Raw genomic sequence first — 21,174 nt, forward strand, 5'->3', positions numbered from 1 at the left:
TAAATATGAAATAAAAACTATACAGAAATCTGAGATATACAGTTATACAGAAATGTGAACTATGTAAGTTATAAACAGTTGTGGGATTAAAAATTATCGTATGTACAGAATGATTATCTACACAGAACTATACAGTAGTGGTAAAGTGCTAGTGGTTGTGGGTGTGTGTATGTTCAGTCCATGAGTTTAACGTGGGTCAGATGTCAGGAGGCAGAGTTCAGGAGTCTGACAGCTGTGGGGAAGAAGCTGTTCCGGTACCTGGTGGTCTTAGTCCGGAGGCTCCTGTAGCGCCTCCCAGAGGGCAGGAGGGTGAAGAGTCCATGTGATGGGTGACTGGGGTCTCTGATGATTTTCCCAGCCCTTTTCAGACACCGCTTCCTGCAGTGTGAGAGCGAAGTGCTCTAATAGGGTGATATGGTACTACAAGGTCATTAAGATAAGATGGGGCCTGATGATTGTGAGATTATCATATTATCTTATGCCATGTTATACCCCTAATTAAAGAATGTGAAATTATTATGTAGTTTTAGTTTGCATTATTCTCCTGAATTAGAAGAAGGTGATAACTATTACATTTGTTAAACTGATTTGTATGACATTAGACTGCTGATTTATTGTGAATGGATGATATTGTTTTATGGTGCACTATACTGCTTTTTTTTTTTTTTTTTAACCTGTCCCGTTTGGTTCTTTTGCCATCAGAATTATTGTCTAAAGGCGAAGAAAGATCCCCAACGGATTTACTTTACCAAATGGACCATCCCAGCCTTGCCGTAATGGTCCATCTGATTCACCTTTAATTGTTTATTTTATTTTCACTTGCTGAATACGGGACAGACTTGACTGGTGGAAAGAAAGGAGAGAAAGAAAGAGGGAAAGAAAAAGAAAAACACCTAAGAAGAGGGACGGGGAAAAAGGGCAAAAAACAAAAAACAACAGAATAAGCAGACAAAAAAAAAATACATATCATCACCTGGATCACCTGTTGAGAAAGAAAAAAGAAAGCAAGCAGAAGAAGACAAGAGTAATAAACAAGATCACAATGATATATGGGAATATGACAGTAAATACTAAATATTAAACATTATGGTGCAGCACGTGAGATCGACAGCGCACAGTGTGCTTTGAGGTAGGAGCCCAAAAGGGTGTAGTTTGTGTGTGTGAGCACCCGTGTGTACACCTGTGAGCATGAACGCGCTTGTTTTTAAGAGGTTCCTTCATGTAATGATCTGCTAGAGGGTGTGGGGGCCACTGCCCCGTCCTCCAGGGCATGAAGCAGGTATGGAGGAGATCAAAACTCCAGACATCCAGAGGCCCCAGAACACAAGAGACCAAGGAAGACCAACAGAGGGGCAGCCGCGCCACTATCCCAGAAAGAGCTGAGGAGAGTCCCAGATGAGGGGTCACTCAGCAGCCGCGAGCAGCAGAAGCCAGGGGGTTGCAGTGACGTGCCCGTGAGCTCCGCCGGCAGCCAGCTGTGCCTGAGTGACCGAGACCCGGGCCGAGGGCCGAGGGCACCCCATCCCCGGTGGCCCGAGCGAGCCCCAGGCTCCATGCCCGATAAGCAGCCGCCAAGGAGTGAGCCGGTGGGTACCTGGGCGCCCACCCCGGACACAAAGAACCACCAATGCACCGATGTCTGAGGCGTCTGCCACCGGCAGGGGAAGTGGTGGGGGAGATGGGCCTCAAACCTTGGAGGGCCTGAGATGTCCCCAGAGAGGTGGGGTCTGATACCCAACCTGACATATAGACACAGACAAACAGGCACACACAGATACAAACATCTATTCCCACCCTCATGCTCTCAACACTCACCCACCCAACGTGGAGACAGACATAAATAGACACTGTACACACAATCACACTCCCCAAGCGTACTCTAAGCCCCGGGTCTAGGTACCCTTGCCCCTGGAGGGGGAAACTGCGCCCAGACTCAGGTGGTGTTACCCTTTTCCCTGCGGTGGGGAGAAGCAGACCGCCCTGACTCCGCAGCAGCAGGGAGGCCCCACATTCCAGACCCCAGTCGGACGGCCAACTCCTCCTCCTAGCCCCCCGCCCAGCAGGCCGCAGAGAACGGGGGGTGTAGGAAGACTCAAACCTCCCTCCACCCGCTCATATGTAGTGTTGATGTATGTGTGTTCTAAGGTGCATTTAAAACCCAGGAGGGCATGGAGCTACCTGCCAGAGCAGCAGGTAAGCATATAGCCCCTCCTGCTAGCCCTCAATGTCTACGTGTATTTAAAATTGAGAGGTGGGCAGCGACGCCAGGGGTGAGGTGTACACCCTGATGGTGATTGGAATCCGTGTAGCGTGCCCACCCCCAAGATCCTATATGTATGTGTAATGAGAGTGTGAGTAATGTGAATGTCTAAGTTGTGGGATAAAATTGAGGCAGAGGCAGCCAGAAGGGGACAGAGGGGGGGGATGTCTCCTCTGCACCCTGGTGACACACCCCTACCCCAAGGCCCTGCATGTGTGGGTGATTGTGGTGGAGCGGGAAGAGGGAGGCAGCTGGAGATGGGGAGGGAAGGAAGGGAGGGGCAAGTGACCCCTCCCTGGGGTCAGCTCCCCCGCTGACCACAGTAGGCACCCCCAGAGTATGGTGCACTATACTGCTGAGTTAAGGAGACAATATTGTGTGCAGAGAGTCAGGGCCTTTCTGTTCGGATAGCAGAAAAACAAGGAGCCGAGGTCATAACTTAGGCGCCGTTTGAGAGGAAGAATGTGAATGTTTAGGCTTTTACGACTAGGTGGGGGCCACTAGAGGCTATAAGAGCTTGAGTAACCCTCTACCAGTTGGAGATTTGCTGTGACCCTCTGCATGCATGTCTCCCCATCCGGATGGTTTATGCTCATAAAGTGTTGAATTGTATGGAAATAAATAATTGTTGATTGAGCATTTATACACTGAGTATTGTCCTTCCTTCAGCCCAAAGATTAAAAGAATTGGGAGATTTTAACATTATTTAAGACCTTGTATGTGAGGAGCAGGATTTTGAATTCTGGATTTAACAGGAAGCCAATGAAGGGAAGCCAAAACAGGAGAAATCTGCTCTCTCTTTCTAGTCCCTGTCAGGACTCTTGCTGCAGCATTTTGGATTAACTGAAGGCTTTTCAGGGAGTTTTTAGGACATCCTGATAATAAAGAATTACAGTAGTCCAGCCTGGAAGTAATAAATGCATGAACTAGTTTTTCAGCGTCACTCTGAGACAGGATATTTCTAACTTTAGAGATGTTGCACAAATGGAAGAAAGCAGTCTTACATATTTGTTTAATATGTGCATTGAAGGACATGTCCTGGTCAAAAAAATGACTCAAGGTTCCTCACAGTGTTACTGGAGGCCAAGGTAATGCCATCCAGAGTAAGAATCTGCTTAGATACCATATTTCTAAGATTTTCAGGGCCGAGTACAATAACCTCAGTTTGATCTGAATTAAGAAGCAGAAAGTTAGCGGCCATCCAGGTCTTTATGTCTTTAACGGTGCGTTCACACCGAACGCGATAAACGTGACCAAAATGCGCCAGACGCCCCTAGCTGGTCGCGTGCAAATTCGCACCTCGACGCGTGTCCAACGCAATTTTGACGCGCGTGAAGCGGAAATGTGGGGGAAAGTAGTGCCTGATGGTATGTTTGCAAGATGGCAGCTGTCGATCTAGCATTTGAAGAGAGAGTCTCCCTTCTCTATTTACTGTGGAGAGCAGAGCAGAGGCGTAAAGGACGTCCTCGCCATACCTGGGTCCATCAGGTCCTCCAGAAGGGTGAGCAGTTTGGTGAGTTTCACCACTTGCTCCAGGAGCTGCGTCTGGATGACGGCTGCTTTCAGCGGTACCACGGTCTTTCCCTTGCGCAGTTTGAGGAGCTGCTGTCCCGTGTCAGTCCAAGCATCGCCCGCCTAGACACCAACTACAGGTGCTCAATCCCACCTGCAGAGCGCCTGTCCATCTGCCTGCGCTTAGTAAAAGTGTTTAATACGGTAGTCCTTTACTGATACCTGTGCTAATATATGCTAAATTATCAGTTTATAAACTGATAACATGGATGTGGTATGCTATCGGTGTTTACTGATAGCAAACTGTGGTATGGAGGTATGGTCACTATTTATAATATTTCTAGTGATACTCAAAAGGTCTCATCAAGTCCTGATTTAATTCAATTTATGCTGTTATCAGTGTTAGCAATGATAGCATGGCTGTGGTGTCATATCAATGTATGCTCTCGATGTTTGCTGATATCAAACTGTGGTATGAGGACCACTGTGGGTAATCTTTGTAGTGATACTCAGAAGGTCTGTCTTATAGAGTCCTTTTTTTTTATTTAGACCTGGTTTAATTCTGGTATAGAACCAGTTGAATATTTGTATATAATCCTTGCAGCTGTCAGACTCTATAACAGGGGTCACCAGCCTTTCTTAAAACTGAGAGCTAGATAAAATTGTGAACAGTTTGGTTCATCTTTAGTTATATGGTTCTATCTAGCATATTCTATCTTGATAAGCTATGTCTTATCACAGGTTAATTTTTCAAAAATATTAACAATGATTTAAGCAAGGAAAGGGCTACATGTCAACATACAACTATTTATTTCTATTAATGTCTTACTTCATTCCTACCTGATTGACATGTCTAGGAATTATGAGTGATTGGCACACTGTAGTGGTAAAAGTTGCTACCAATCAAATTATGATATGGTAAAGTTAAAACAAAACACAACTGACTGTTTTATATTATATCTAATATATATTATGTAATTATCCTTATAATTACAAAATGTTTTATGTAAGATTTATGTTTTGTAATTTAAATCTGACATCACAAAAGTATTTTGGAATTTGAATAATGTATTTTGTAACTGCAGTACACATAATACTAATTTTAAACAATTTTCTCCAGGTTCCTTGCCACCGGGGACTCCTTTAGTACCATCGCGTCCAGTTTCAGAGTTGGTGTGTCCACGGTGTGCCAGATCGTCCCCCAGGTAGCGACGGCCATCTGGGACTGTCTAGTGGACGACTTCATGGCTGTGCCTTCACCTGGAGACTGGCGGTCCATCACAGAGGGATTCCAGGAGTGCTGGAACTTCCCTCTCTGCTGTGGAGCTCTGGATGGGAAACACTTTTTCCATTGTTCTCCTTGCGGTTGTGGATGCAGGGTATCACTTCCGCATCATTGATGTTGAGGGGTACGGGGGGACCCGCAACGGTGGTATTCTGGCCAACTCCACCTTTAGTCAGGCTCTTCGGGCTGGGACTCTCCATCTGCCTCCTGACCAGCCTCTACCTGGTGGAGAATACCGTGGAGCCCAGCCCCATGTCTTTGTGGCTGATGAAGCGTTCCCACTGCGGCGGGAGCTCATGAGGCCTTTCCCTGGATGCCTCCTCCCATTAGAGAAGAGAATCTTCAACTCACCTTTCAATCGCCTTTCCAGGGCCTGGCTGATAGTGGAGTGTGCCTTCGGTATCCTCTCCTCACAGTGGAGGTTGTATCGGCGCTCCATGGAGCTCCGTCCTGAAGTTGCGGAGAAGTGTGTGAAGGCAACGTGTGTTCTCCACAATTTTCTGCACTGTTTGGACGAGAGAGGGGCACCTGCTGTGTTGGAGCCGTTGCAAGGCCTGGGTCGTGTAGCAGCAAACAACTCCTCCAGAGAGGCTGTCCTGGTGAGGGAGAAGTTCATGGCCCACTTCTCGGCGGAGGGAGCTGTGACTTGGCAGCCAAAAGAAAAGCCTGTTTGAAGACCCAGTGACTTCCCCACAACGGCTCTTTTAAGAGCGACCCACAAACCTCTAAAGAGTGTTCCTGTCTTTTTAAAATTTTCTTAATAAATGGAGCTTGCCTCCAAAATAAACTGACCTCTCTTTATGCTCTTAAATAATTGGTCTTCACTATGTTCCTATATATTAGTATATTTTGTCATTAGTATAATATGAAATAAATTCTACATGTGTCAAGTTGTGTGCCAATATTTGCTGTGTAGTAGAACTGAGTCATTAGTCATTACAAGAATTTATTTGAAATAATATTACAATTCTCAAACAGAATAACATTATACATAAATATATAAAATATAACTATTTACAGAGAGACAGGAATAAAAAGGACCCAGCTTAAAGTGGAAGAGCCTCAGGGAGAAGGAGGAGAAAAATAATTCTGCCCTGGAGAGCCTGCTGCCTCATCAGAAAACTACTGATTGCTAGGGTCCAATGTTTCAAAATTTAACACAGCTGTGCTGTTTTCAAAAACTAATTTATAAATTTGAAATTTTACAAATTCTCTCATGTGAGAGGGCATGCTCTCCAGAGCAGGAACAAGGCTGAGGAGGAAATACTCCATTGGAGACTGGCGTGGCCTCTTCAGGGACTCCAGGATGGCCAGCCCCACCACTGATGGACCGTCCTGGGACCCGTCCCTCGTCCGCCTCTGAGCCGTCCTCCTCTGTGGGCCTGTAAAACACAGCACAAAACAACACAAAGAAATGAGAAGGCTGCTACTAGATTTTCATTTTCAACATTGAAAAAAAAACAGGATATAATCAGATTGGTTGTAGATATTTAGTAAAGGTAATCACAAGTGAATTCAAGCGAGTAAAAAGCTATCAGTACTTGCCTTACATCTGTTGTGGGTGCAGCAGCAGGAGCGGAGGGACCAGGGACTGGGGAGCAAGGAGAAGCAACAGGGGATGCTCTGCTGCAGAATCAGTTGGCTCTGTCAAGACAATATTAAATGTTAACAGGTTGAAAACAATAGTCATAGAGAAAGTATATACAGTGGTCCCTCATTTACTGCAGCAGGGGTTCTCAGAATAACTAGCCCCTCGCCACGCACTTTATACACTTTTTTCACACACACATGAACATTAGTCACAGTTCTCACAAGTTGATTCTCAAAGTGCAAACCTTTGTAGATTTTAAAACGTAAAAGTATTATTATGCCGCGCTTTTTCTTCGTCTGGACGCCACTTTTGTGCGCCTTTTTCCGTCCCAGTGCAGGTGTCTATTTCGGAATGAGGGTCATAGTTATGAGTGATTTTGTGCTGTTTTATCTATTGGACGTGATGGTTATCAAAACCAAACATGATAAATTTGGCAAGCACAGGAGACACGACACGGAGGAGATTTGTCAATCAGGCTGCAGAATGCAATGCGCATTGTTGAAAGTTGTACTGTGCAATAAAAAAATCTACGAAAAAGGCAGTGAAGGAGGAACAGCGGGACCACTGTGTGCTGTTTATTAATAAACAATAACATATATTCCTATATGACAACATGCATAAATTAACTGCCTACATTAATTCATTGTAAACATACCTTCTGACTGGGACTCCCCTGCGGCCTCTTTGGGCTGTCCCTGATCTTCGGGGGGGATGTTCTCCACGATCCCCACCATATTGCCGCTAGTCTCCCACGGGGTAAGGAAGGGGTCCAGAAACCCCATGACTGCGAAGAACTTCCATCTCCTCCCCGATCCTACTGCAGACCCACTCCTCTTCTCCTTCTCCATCCTCTTCTCCTTGTTGTATGTGTCCCTGAGATTCTTCCACTTTCTCCTGCAGATGTCCTCTGAATAAACACATTATCTTGTTAGCGGAAAGGTATTTGTACATCAGTGGGAAAATAGCGGGACAGTAGGCTTCAAAAGCCTTGAACTTACCGGGTTGCCCAATCTCTTCACTTATCTTCCTCCAAGCTCGGTCCTTTTTATTCCTGTCTCGGTACAGAAAGGAGCTGGCATCGTACAGCTCTGGGTGGTTTGCTACCACGTTGATGAGCCTTTCCTCCATATTGAATGAAGAATGAAGGGCTTTGGCTGGACCTGCCCCTCTGAACTAGGTCAGAGCATCACATCACCAGGCTCCTGATTGGTTGTCGCAGCGCGACTTGACGCAGGAGTTCAGATTTTTCCAACTCGAGCAGTAGACGCGATACGCGCGAATGCACAAAATGCACCACACAAACTGACGCACGTATTTTTATTCGCGCGTCAAACGCGTCAGTCGCGCATTCTATTAGCAACGCAAATCTGCTTCTGAATTTTCGCGGGACCCCAATCGCGCTTCATCGCGCTCCTCCATTGACTTTACATGTAAACCTGACGCTCTGGTCGCGTCTATCGCGTTCGGTGTGAACGCACCGTAAGACATTCCTGCAGTTTAACTAATTGGTGTGTGTTATCTGGCTTCACAGATAGATAGAGCTCGGTGTCATCAGCATAGCAGTGAAAATTTATGCTATGTCTTCTAATGACACTGCCTAAGGGAAGCATGTATAATGTAAACAGAATTGGTCCTAGCACTGAACCCTGTGGAACTCCATAATTAACCTCAGTGTGTGAAGAGGACTCTCCATTAACATGAACAAACCGAGTCTATCAGATAGATATGATACAAACCACTGCAGCGCAGTGCCTGTAATACCTACAGCGTGCTCTATTTGTTTGTTTGTTTGTGGGGTTTTTTAAACTGAAAGTTTTCTATCTGGACAAATCAGGAAAAAAATTATTAATAATTATTTTCAGCAACAACTTTATCTAGTTGATCTCAATAATTTTACTGCTGTAAAATCAGCATTTTGACATATTTAAAATGTAAATCTAATATAATCGGTTTCTTAATGTATTTTCTTTTAAAATACTGTGTTTTATATTGTAATTATAATAATCCATAATTATGTTCATATGCATTTTAGATAGTTTTAGTGAAAACTAAATGGCAGGGCTTCCTGCCACAAAGGCAGGAAGCCCTGTAACTTACTTAAAAGCTAAATATGTTCCCTGAAACGGTGGGCAAAGCTACAAACCTCTGACAGCCTTATCAAGTTAGATAGTAGCCAATGACCAGCACTACCTGTATAGTTAATAAAAGCACAGGTAATGTTCGTCGGGCTGTTGCACACACAGCACGCTCATTTACATGTACATAATAATCTAAAACCTGTGTGTACTATAGACTACAGTGTACACCTACTTACTGGTTAAATTGCATCAGTCTACACCTCAGAATTCATTTGTGTGTTTCCCCTACAGTCCCCCCCCGCCCACCACCACCACAATTGCCTGCTTCATTGTAGTTGACATTCAAACTGTGCTGTCCATGTATTATATGAGCATGGATGGCGCAGTTTGTGCATATTTATCATTTGAAAACAAGAAAGAAAAGTAAGAAAAGAATAAAATAAGAAAAATTACGGATACAGCTGCAATCATAGTTTCAGACATTGCCTCTGGATCATTGAACTACTATCAGTTAAGTTAGGCTCCTTTGCCATTTTTCATTGCAGATTATCTGAAGACTGGTCAGCTGACCAGTCTGTTGAGAATCATTCAGCGGCCAATAGTGACTAAATTAAGTTTCATTATTCTTTGCCAGCCTAAGACTTAACTGACGGTTTTCCAGCTTCCCAAAGCTGCACTTTCTGTTCCCCATTTGGCTCATTCAGAGACTCTTTATGGAGCTCCTGATCTAGAGTTTCTTAAGACTGATTATGTTTGTCAGCCAGCTCAGTCTAATTCAGTTTATGTTTCTAAGTTAGCTGCATCAGACATTGTTTTCTGTGCATTTCATGTTAAGACTGTGTAGGCACCAGACGTCTGCTTTATATTTTTATTTACGATTGAGTTCATGTTTGTTTTATAATTCATAGATTCGTTACATCATCTTTTCAGGATTAATAAATATGAAAATTTATGCTGTGCTTATATAAAGTAATGATATGTCACTGTTTGGGATTGGAACCTAGAAAGGTGTGCCTATCACTTTAAGTATGTAAGTGCAATAGCAGCATGAAACCCTGTGTGAGGGAGAAGGGGACGAGCATGGACAGAGAGGTGAGGAGTCTCACGGTTTTCTGACCGTGTGCACAGGCAGTTCTGAATAACTGCTTATTTTTTGGAACTTTCATGCTTATTTAGGAAGGAGTTCATTGTTACATCTTCAGTTTGTAATAAATAAACAATCTTCAAATCATAATGCAACTGGAAGCATTTCTTCTGGAAACCAGGAACACGTGTTAGCCATAGACTCCTTTTTTGATCTTGGCATATTGGAAATGACCCTACATCTTTAGTCAGAAAACCCTCTTGCTCCTTTTTTGGGAAAAGGAATACTGAAAAGGATCATGTTTAGCACTAAAACGGGAGCTCGTTTTAACGAATGGCTGTGCACGGTGGATTGAAGGTAATAGCCTACTTGGAGGAAGAACCACGGTAAGCAGTGAAAACTTTGCTATTGTGGAAATTTGTCATAATGGACGAGGGTGATGAAGAATAGTGTGTGGAAAAAGAGAATCAAAAATGACAGAAAAGGCTGTTGAGGAAAAGCTGCACAGGTTGATCCAGTCTAGAAAGGCTAAGCTAGGCCACCTAACTAGCCAAGCTAATCAGCTTGAAAGGCTAATGGAAGATGATGCTAACATGAATGCTGTTAAGCAGAAATTGAGTTTAGACTACCAAGATTCATTTGGAGAACTGTGGAAGATAAATGATAGTTTGAGACTATTAATGCATGAAAAAGAATTTGAAAAGGACCAAAGTTCTTGGTATGAACCTAATGCTAGTCGTATTCGTGGATTTATGCAACATGTGTAAACATGGGTTAAAGCAGCTGAGGAGCACACAGAACAAGCTAGACGGTGCAATGCAGACATCCAGCCTTCCGACAGTGTTTCTGTGATGTCCGCTGCTTTAAGCAGTAAAAGCAGGAGGCACAGGTCAGGCGTTGGGAGCCAAGTGTCCATTGCTTCCTCGGTACGCCTCAAAGCTGAAATGGAGAGAGCCACATTGCCCACACAAGCTACAGCTCTCAAACAAAAACAAAAACTTGAACGACAGGAAGCTGAGTTGAAAGCAAAAAGAGAACAGCTAGATCTGCAAACTGCTATTGCCGCCTCTGATGCTAAATTAAAAGTATTAGGGAATTTTGAAAATGAGCGCTCGATACATGTGAGTCCTGCATACCCAACGACAATTGATTTTGGATTCATACCGTTACCTGTAAGTCAAACTCCAGTCACCAACACAGAAAATGGACATGGGGAATTCATGCCTTTTCAAAGACACAGATGCTGACATAGAGAAGAAAACTAAGAAGAGTGAAAGTCAAACGATCTTAAGTGCCTTTGTCTGTGCAGAGTCTGAGGATCGTGGGCCAACTGGGGCCGGTGAAGATGACTTCACACTTGCAATAGTTCCTGTCCAGGTCAAAGCCAAACAGGGAAGTGTAGTAGTGCAGACTTACACCTTCTTGGACCCAGGAAGCTCTGCCACATTCTGTACAGAGACATTAATGGATAAGTTGAAGATCACTGGAAGGAAAACTGACATACTACTGAGAACTATGAATGAAGAGAAACCTGTCTGTACTCATGTAGTGTCAGGCTTTGAGATCAGTAGTTTATCTGGTGACGACTTTATTGATCTGCCAGATGTCTTCACACAAAGTACAATACCTGTAGGAAAAGAAAACATACCCCTACAGAAGGATCTCGAAAAGTGGCCTTACCTTAAAGAAGTAAAACTGCCTCAAACGGAGACAGACAATGGCTCCATTTCATATTAGTGCAAATGTACCTAAAGCAATGGAGCCATGGGAGGTTGTAAGCAGTGTAGGTAATGGATCATATGTGATGTAAACGAGAGCAACGTAATGCTGTGCTGAAAGAGTCAAGCGCTCTGTAGGAATTAGGTTAGACACGCATGTTACACATTTGAGTGCGTTCATCTCAGGTTTTTGTTTTTTTTTTCTTTATTTGAAGAGGAGTTGTAGTATATGTGTGTGACTTTTAGACCCCTGTGAATGGACCTTTAAGAGAAACAGGCTGTCATGCAGACAAGAGAAACCCAACCAAGGCTATGGCGAACCGCATATCAGTGAGTCGTTTAGAGAACCTGTGGCTTCAACATTTCATGGTGGATTTTCCAGAGGGAGGAAAACATGATGAAGTGGAAATGTCAAAGGAGGACTATCAGTTTATGGACATGGTCATGGAATCTGCAAAGCTGATGGATGGCCACTACACAATATGTCTACCTCTGAAGAACAGATTGGTCAACATGTCAAATAATCGCTCAGTCGCTGAGCAACGAGCACGTAACTTGAGGCTTAAATTTCTCAGGAATGACTCCTTCCGACGAGAGTACACAGACTTCATGGAAGACCTTAAAAGGGGGTATGCAGTGCAACTGTCAAATGATGAACTGGCGCACAAAGAAGGAAAAGTGTGGTATATACCGCATCACGCTGTGTACCACCCTGTGAAGCAGAAATTAAGAGCTGTGTTCGACTGTGCAGTATCCTATCAGGGCACATCCCTGAGTGATCAACTTCTTCAGGGTCCAGATTTGACCAGCAGTCTGATTGGTGTTGTGATACGATTTAGACAGGAACCTGTTGAAATTATGGCAGACATTGAAGCAATGTTTCACCAGGTGAAGGTGCCCGACAGTGACTCTGACTTACTCAGGTTCCTCTGGTGGACAGGTGGTGACTGCAATCAAGCTTTGACTGAGCACAAGATGACTGTGCATTTGTTTGGGGCCACATCCTCACCCAGTTACGCCACTTTCGCTTTGAGGAAGTGTGCTGAAGACCAGAGTTGGCAGTTTAGAGCTGAAGTTGTTCAAACAGTCTTGCAGAACTTTTACGTTGATGACTGTCTCAAGTGTGTCGCTATGGAGGAGGCAGCTATATCAATATGTCAAGATCTAATGAAAATCTGTGCCAATGGACATGGGGAATTCATGCCTTTTCAAAGTCACCTTACTGGTACACAGCAGTCTAGAGTGGATTTTGCAGCAGATGAGCAAGCAGTTGAAACACTGTACTGTCATGGCACGTCAGAATAATATAACAGAGCTGATGGTAAAACAACAAAAAATGATGACGTTGCCACCTTTAGACATCCCTACCTTTAGTGGTGATCCTCTAGATTACAATACATTTGTATTGTCAATCCAAATCTTGACATAGTCAGATTTTGTCAAAAGGAGAAATTCTCAGAAGAGGTTTCAGCTCTACAAAAGGGACAAAGTGTGAAGTGCAGTAGCCACTTATACAAACTGAACCCTGCACTACAGGAGGATCTGTTGCGAGTTGGTGGAAGACTGAGTTGGGCAGTTATGCCAGAAATCGCTAAGCAGCCTATTATCTTGTCTAGAGACTTTCACATTTCCGATTTAGTCCTCCAACAGATACATGAAGAAACTGGGCATGGAGGGCGCAATCACATGCTCTCTGAATTGGGACAGAAGTTTTGGATCCCAAGCGCCAACACAGCCATTACAAAGATCATCGCAAAGTGTGTGACATGTCGTCGCTTACATGGGAGAGTTGGGAAACAAATGATGGCCGATCTTCCACAACAGCGAGTGTTTCCAGATTCCCTTCACCTGGGTTGGTGTAGACTACTTCGGCCCATTCGAAGTAAGACGTGGAAGAACCATCTTAAAAAGATACGGTGTTATATTCACTTGTTTAGCGGTTCGTGCAGTGCACATAGAGCTGGCCACATCATTAGACACAGATTCCTGCATAAATGCAATCCGCCACTTCACGGAGAGGACAAATGAAGGAGATTCGCTCAGATAATGGGACAAATTTTGTTGCTGCCAATCGTGAGCTGAAGGAAGCAGTCACTGAGTGGAACACTTCACTGTTTCAGCATCTATTTCATCACCATGGAATTAAGCGGACATTTAACCCTCCCACTACTTCACATCATGTTGGAGCATGGGAGAGGTTGATAAGATCAATAAGAAAAGTGCTGAATTCTACTGTGAGAGAACAAGTTCTGGAAGAAGAATGCCTTCATACAGTCTTATGTGAGCCAAAGTCGATCATCAACAGCCGACCAATCACCAGGGCATCAAGCGACCCAAACGATTTGGAGCCTCTAACACCTAATCATCTTTTGTTGTTGAAAACAAAACCATCATTGCCTCCAGGATTGTTTGACCAGAATGACCTCTACTCACGACGCAGATAGATAGGTGCAATATATGTCCAATCTATTCTGGAAGAGATGGACTAAAGAATACCTACCTCAACTTCAGGAACGTCAGCGGTGGGCCACAGCATCAAGAAACTTTGTAGAAGGAGATGTCGTTCTTCTTGTGGATGACTGTGCACCACGAAACTCATGGATTATGGGAAAGATCTTCAAAAACGTTTCAGACAGGAAGGGTCTCGTCCGCCTGAAAACTCTGGCCCCAGGGGAATCCTGAGGCAGAATAGCTGTAGTCCCTGTCTCCTGCTAAGCTGCCTTGAGGACCAGTTTCAGTCTCCTGAGTTTCTTAATCACCCTGTATGCCTTGAGTTTTTAGAGGCCAAGCCTGCAGTTTCCCCCACAACAGAGCGCAAGCCTACAGATTCCACTGCACTGCCTGCATTTTCCACGTGTTGCCCTGTCCTGCACCGGAGCTAAAGAGTACCCAATTGCCTTTGTTTTCTCCCCATCTTCAGTCCCATACCAGATCATCTTCGCTATCGCTGCCACTGTTCTAAGGGGCTCCCCCTTTATCACAGCCTCTGGTCCAACCATCAGCAGGACTTCACTCAGTGGCTGGCCCCCTGCTCTGCCTCACTGGGACTGGTAATCTGACCAGCCTCCTGAAGGTCTCCATGTCCATCATCAGCCTCCATCCAAGGGCCATCGGCCTCTGTCTAAGCCATCCAAGGGGCTGAGCCATCCATTGTCTCTGTCACTGTCAGCTCCCTGCAACTGGTGGTGGCCTCCTGCTAAGGCCCTGGATGGGTGACGTCAGCTCAGACTACATTCTCCTGAGTTGCTCTGTCTCCAGCAATAGATACAATTCACTGAAGTTCCTCCAGATTTGGCAGTCACCCCATAGGTTCTGAATGGGATTCAAGTTAGAACTTTGTGCAGGCCAGTAAGTAACATGCACTTTGTTCTTCTAGAGAGAGTTCTTCACCAGGAGCAACTAGTGGGTCGCTCAGTCCCTCCCCCCCACACACACACACTTTCAGCAGGCTAGGTGACCAGCCCCCCTCAGCTCTGGGGATGGACCCTCAGGTCTTCACATCTACCCCTGTCTCGCCACCGCCCCAGGCAGGAGCCACTGGAGGGCAGTTGTCCGGAAGGGGGCGTGGGCTCCAGTCTGGCCTCTACTTTAAAGCTGCGACCTGTCCTGTGGACAGCCTCTCATTGGAATATGTAAAGGAGTAGAGAGATAGTCCCACTCAGAGAACCAAGGTTATAAGGTAACCACGAGTTCTTTCCACTTCTTACTTAAACCCTAGAACACTTGAAAACCCGGTGACCATTATATATATATATGTATATATTTTTTGTTATACATCTTATGCTTGTTTTAAAGAAGTCAAAACTGATTGTTATTTTTATTTTTTGTCGTGATGCTTTTTCAAGTGGAAATTCAAACCCTTGCTGAAGCTTTTATACTGGTTGTAAATTCGAAGATTTGTGCTATGGCTCAAGAAAAAGGTCAGTTTTTCAGGAGGCTAATAATTATAGGCAATTTTTTTTTTTTTTTGATTCTGTGCAAAACAACAATTTATGCTTTCTAAATAAAACTAACTTTCTAAACTGTGTTTAGAAATTATATATTGTTACCCCCCGGTGGTCCTCCTTGGGTCCTCGTATTCTGGGGCCTCTGGATGTCTGGGGCCAGGATCTCCTCCATACCTGCTTCATGCCCTGGGGGACGGGGCTATGGCTCCCCACACTCCCTAGCAGATCATTACATTTCCTCGTCGCATTCAGCACAACCCCCAAAGGACTGTTTTTCAACCACTGTTTCTAAGCAGAGAGACAAACCTGTTAACAATGGAAAGGTTCCCCAAAAGCTGGCCGTGACTCACTCCAGGGCCTCCCCAGAGGCTGGGTTACGACCCTCAGCTAACTCTGGACCCCTGGAGGCCAAGACGCCAGCTAAGGACTGCAGCCGGCTGTCGCTGCCTGAGCAGGGTGAGTCCTCTGTGCAGCTGCAGTCTTCCTCATGTGTGCCAGAGACCCACGTGCCTGCTGGTTTTGTTTCACGTGTGCCAGAGGCCCCCGTGCCAACTGGTTCTGTAACTGTTTTCTCTGGGGGGTCTGAGGAACCGCTTCAGCCTCCTGCCTCTGCTGGGGGGTCCGATGATCCGCTCCCGCCTCCTGCTTCCACTGGGGGGTCCGTGGAGCCCGTCCACCCATCACCATCACCTGCAGCTTCCGCTGGGGGGTCCGAGGAGCCCGTCCAGCCATCACCATTGCCTGCAGCTTCCGCTGGGGGGTCCGTGGAGCCCGTGCAGCCATCACCATCGCCTGCAGCTTCTGCTGGGGGGTCCGTGGAGCCCGTCCAGCCATCACCATCGCCTGCAGCTTCCGCTGGGGGGTCCAGGGAGCCCGTCCAGCCATCACCATCGCCTACAGTTTCTACATCCTCGTCTGGTCCAGCCTCTGTGTCTTCATCCTCACCTGGTCCAGCCTCTGTGTCTTCATCCTCGCCTGCAGTAGCACCCTCATCCTCACCTGGTCCAGCCTCTGTGTCTTCATCCTCGCCTGGTCCAGCCTCTGTGTCTTCATCCTCACCTGGTCCAGCCTCTGTGTCTTCATCCTCGCCTGGTCCAGCCTCTGTATCTTCATCCTCACCTGGTCCAGCCTCTGTGTCTTCATCCTCGCCTGCAGCAGCACCCTCATCCTCGCCTGGTCCGGCCTCAGCATCAGCTTCAACCTCGCCTGCAGCTTCAGCTTCAGCCTCGGCTGCAGCAGCAGCTTCATCCTCGCCTGCAGCCTTGCCTGGTCCAGCCTCATCCTCACCTACAGCCGCAGCCTCATCCTTCCCTGGCACTGCTGCGGCCCCGCCGCCATCAGGTCCGCTACTGGCGTCCCGACATCACCGGCCATCTTCTCGGCCGCTGGCTGGACATTATTGCCATCGTGGACGCCCTAGTGAATGGTGTCGCCGCCACCGCTGCCTTCCGCACGGTCGGCCTCCGGATTTGTGTCGCCACCGCTGCTTTCTGCACTATCGGCTTTTGGATTTGTGTCGCCACCATGGCCGGCCTCCGGACTCCTGTTGCCGCCACTGCCTCCCGCGTGGCCGGCCTCCGGACTTCTGTTGCCGCCACTGCCTTCCGCATGGACGGCCTCCTGAACTGTTTACGCGCCGCCACTGCCTTCTTCGTGGCCGGGCCCCTGAACCATCTCACCCTGGCCTTCTGTGGTATCAGCCCCCAGGCCGGCCACCTGAACTATGTTTCGGACTCTGCTCCGCTGTGTGCATTATGGACGTTTTTTGGGGGGACTCTGGGGCCTCTATTTTGGTCCAGTATAGGTTTATGTTCAATTCTTCCCTCACCTTTGTTATTTTCACTGTACATAAATCTCCACTCGCATCTCCACTGCCGTCTGCATCTTGGGTCCTCATTCTTTCCACCACACGACTGCTGCCCCAGCCGTGACAGACATGTAATATTTAGTATCTACTGTTATCTACTGTTAGCTAATTTATTGTGATGGTGTTGTATTCATTATGTTGCTCTGTTTTGTTTGTTTTCTCGTCTGTTTTTTCTTATCCCCATACAGGTGATCCAGGTGTTTTGTTTGTTTTTCTTTTTTTTTCTTTTTTTTCTCTCCTCCGCCCTTTCTCACCATCTCTTCTCCCCTCTATTTTTCTTTCTCTCCCTCTCTTTCTTTCATTTTTTCTCCCTGTCCTATCCCCCAGTCATGTCTGTCCCGTCTGTAACAACCGAAAAATCAAATAAAATAAATACATAATTATAATAAAGGTCAATCAAATGGACCAATATGGCAAGGCCATAATGATCCAATTGGTAAAGTAAATCCGCTTGCCATCTTTCTTGGCCTTCAGACGACAATTCTGATGGCTAAAGATCCAAATGCGACAGGCAAAAAAAAAAAAAAATCCCTTTCTTTGTTAAAAATAAAAGCACTTGGGAAAATGTCTTGATGCATTCTCAGTCATCCAGGAAAGTAAATCTTGTTGATCAATGGTCATGGTAATTTGCATAATTATGATTAAGGAACTGACCTCACAGCCCATTGTTCCTCAGTGGGCTGGTTTCAGTCATTATGCAAATGTACTGTTTATACGGTTTGGGGAAACCTGCAGTCAGCTGAGACTGAAGAAGTCACTTGGATGAGTGACGAAACATTTCTCCCACAAAACGCTACGTCCAGATGAACAGAATCAACTTTTAGACACTTGGGAAAATATTAACAAAAATGTGGGGGCTAATAATTGTGTCCTCATCTGTGACTGTGACTGTAAAAAGTCCACCTAATGATTCAGTCACTTGGAGAATGTCCTTTAGCAGGTATAACGTGAAGCAATCGTTTTCCGTATGAGCTTATCAGTCTCTCACATCAGCGTGGAGGAATTTTGTCCAACACCTCACAATAGGTCCTGATATATCATTTTAGTCAGGTTGAGGTCTGGACATTAACCTGACCATAGCTACACTTCAGAAATATGCTGCTTAGCATCATTGTCCTGTTGAATGACTGAGTTTCAACCAAGAGGTAGGATGAAAGGAGTCCACTTTGGACTCATCTTTGGACTCATCTGTCCAAATGATCTCTAAGTCTTGTGGCCATTCCAAACAAGCCCTATTTGTTATATTGTATATTTTTCCAATGTCATGAACATTTAGCAACCTAACCCAGGCCTGTAGAGTCTCAGATGGAAGATCTTGGGTGTTTGTGTTAACAAACAGCTGATTGTCACCTGGCTGCTACTTCTTAACATGAATCAATAAATCAATAAATCAGATTGACCTTATTAGTCTACATTTTCTTTCTATTTAAAATACCAGTACAGTCTATTCCTCAACAGTACACAGTGATGTCTCTGCTCCTACCATGACTGACTAATTCTAAAACTAAACAAGCTACAGAGAACATAATAACAAAGCAACAGAGATTTTTCTGTTTTGCCAACTCACAGGATTGTTAGTGAGCTGCAGCTGGGTAAATTCACCAGCAACAGCTGTAATTATAGTCAGTGAAATTAAGGATCAAAAAATAAACTTTTACACTGCTCATCATGATGAAGCACTTGGTTTATCACATGGCTCATTAATTTGAATCACCGAAAATTATGAGGAATTCACCAGGAAGTAACTGTCATCTTAACACACACTGCTTTGTAATATATATTCAAGTGCTTTTATAAATATGCATGTGGTATTATAAATATCTCATCACTGCTTACCTTTATTGCCTGTATATGAACACACATTAAGAGACACCTTCAATTTTTTGTGCACAGTTTAACAACAATTGTAACCCTCGTGATAAATATCAACATTGTGATGTATGTTGTAGCTGCTATTATCATGAAGAACAATAAACACACACATTTATCCACACCCTCCCTGTCACTGCATAGCCTTTAGTTTTATTGTCTAATCTAGCTCCATTACAGCATGTCTCCTGCTGTGGAAGTCATCTCAAGGTCTTCTTTAAATTTTTCCACTTCATTAATTGTAGCATCCATGTGAAGACCAAGTCAAATCCCCAACAGTTCGTTTCACAACATTTAACAGCCACTGTGTTCCAGTGGCTGATTCTGCTATTATGCCTCTTATGTTTTTTGTCTTTACAGCTGGAGTACTGCAGCGGGAGGACAGCAGGACTCCTGTTATGCTGCAGGTCTGGTAAATATAACATGTAATATTCCAAAAAGAATGGAACACAACATTTTTCATAGTAATAAAGGATTTTTATTGCTGTGACAGTTTCAGTTCAATTCAATTATATTTATACAGCACCAAATCACAACAACAGTCGCCTCAAGGTGCTTTATATTGTAAGGTCGACCCTACAGTAATACATACAGAGAAAAACCCAACAATCATATGACCCCCTATGAGCAAGCACTTTGGCGACAGTGGGAAGGAAAAACTCCCTTTTAACAGGAAGAAACCTCCGGCAGAACCAGGCTCAGGGAGGGGCAGGGCCATCTGCTGTGATTGGTTGGGGTGAGAGAAGGAAGACAGGATAAAGACATGCTGTGGAAGAGAGACAGAGATTAATAACAAATATGATTCAGCAGAGAGGTCTATTAACACATAGTGAGACAAAAGGCAACAAAGACACATTCAAAAGTAATTTAACTGCAGCAGCAGAGCTCTATGCCTAGGAATCGGCAGTTAAATATTCTCTGGTTTCACATTCTTAAATGTGACGTTCTCTGTTAACCATCGGGGCAGGGGGGCTGGGAGGAGGTGTTGGCCATCAGATTGAGGTCTGGGATGTGGGGCCTCCCTGCTACTGCAGATAAGGTGGCGGTCTGCTTGACTCCACCCCAGAGAAAAGGGTTACATCTCCTGGGTCTAGGTACGGTTTGCCCCTCTGGGGGCGAGGGTACCTGGACCTGGGATATAGAGTATGTTTGGGGAGTGTGATTGTATGTACAGTGTCTATTTCTGTCTGTCTCAAAATCGGGTGAGTGCCGAATATTTGCTTATGTGTATATGGGGGTGGGAATGCACGTTTGTGTCTGTGTGCGTCTGTTCATCTGTGTCTATATGTGAGCTTGGGTCTTAGACTTCACCTCTCTGGGAACATCTCAGGCTCTCCAAGGTATGGAGGCCTATCTCCCCTCACCACACTCCCTGCCGGTGGCTGATGCCCTCAGACGTCGGTGCGTTGGTGGTTCTTGGTGTCTGGGGCTGGGTGCTCATGTATGTACCGGCTCACTCCTGGTGGCCGCTTGGCAGGGGCCTGGCACCTGTGGCCCAGCTGGGCCCCTTCTTGGGGATGGGGCAAACTCAGGCCTCAGGCCTCTGGGCCCGAGGCACAGTCCTCTCTGGCACAGCTGGCTGGTGGCAGAGCCCACGGGCACGTCACTACAACCCCCTCTGGCCCTTTGCTCCGCGGCTGCTGGGTGACCCCTCATCTGGGGCTCTCCTCACCTCTTCCCAGGAGGGTGGCACGGTTGCCCCTTTGGTGGTCCTCCTTGGGTCCTCGTACTCTGGGCCCGCTGAATGTCTGGGGCCTGGATCTCCTCCTACATACCTGCTTCATGCCCTGGGGGATGGGGTTATGGCTCCCCACAGTCCCTAGCAGATTGTTACATGGAGAAACCTTTTGAATACAAGCGTGCTGATCCACATAGTTTTCTTGGCTGCTACCTCAAAGCACATTGTGCGCTGTCGATCTTGCGTGATGCACAATAACATTTAATAATTAGTATCTACTGTTAG

Source organism: Oreochromis aureus, linkage group 17, assembly GCF_013358895.1.
Source record: "Oreochromis aureus strain Israel breed Guangdong linkage group 17, ZZ_aureus, whole genome shotgun sequence".
In the NCBI taxonomy this organism is placed as follows: domain Eukaryota; kingdom Metazoa; phylum Chordata; class Actinopteri; order Cichliformes; family Cichlidae; genus Oreochromis; species Oreochromis aureus.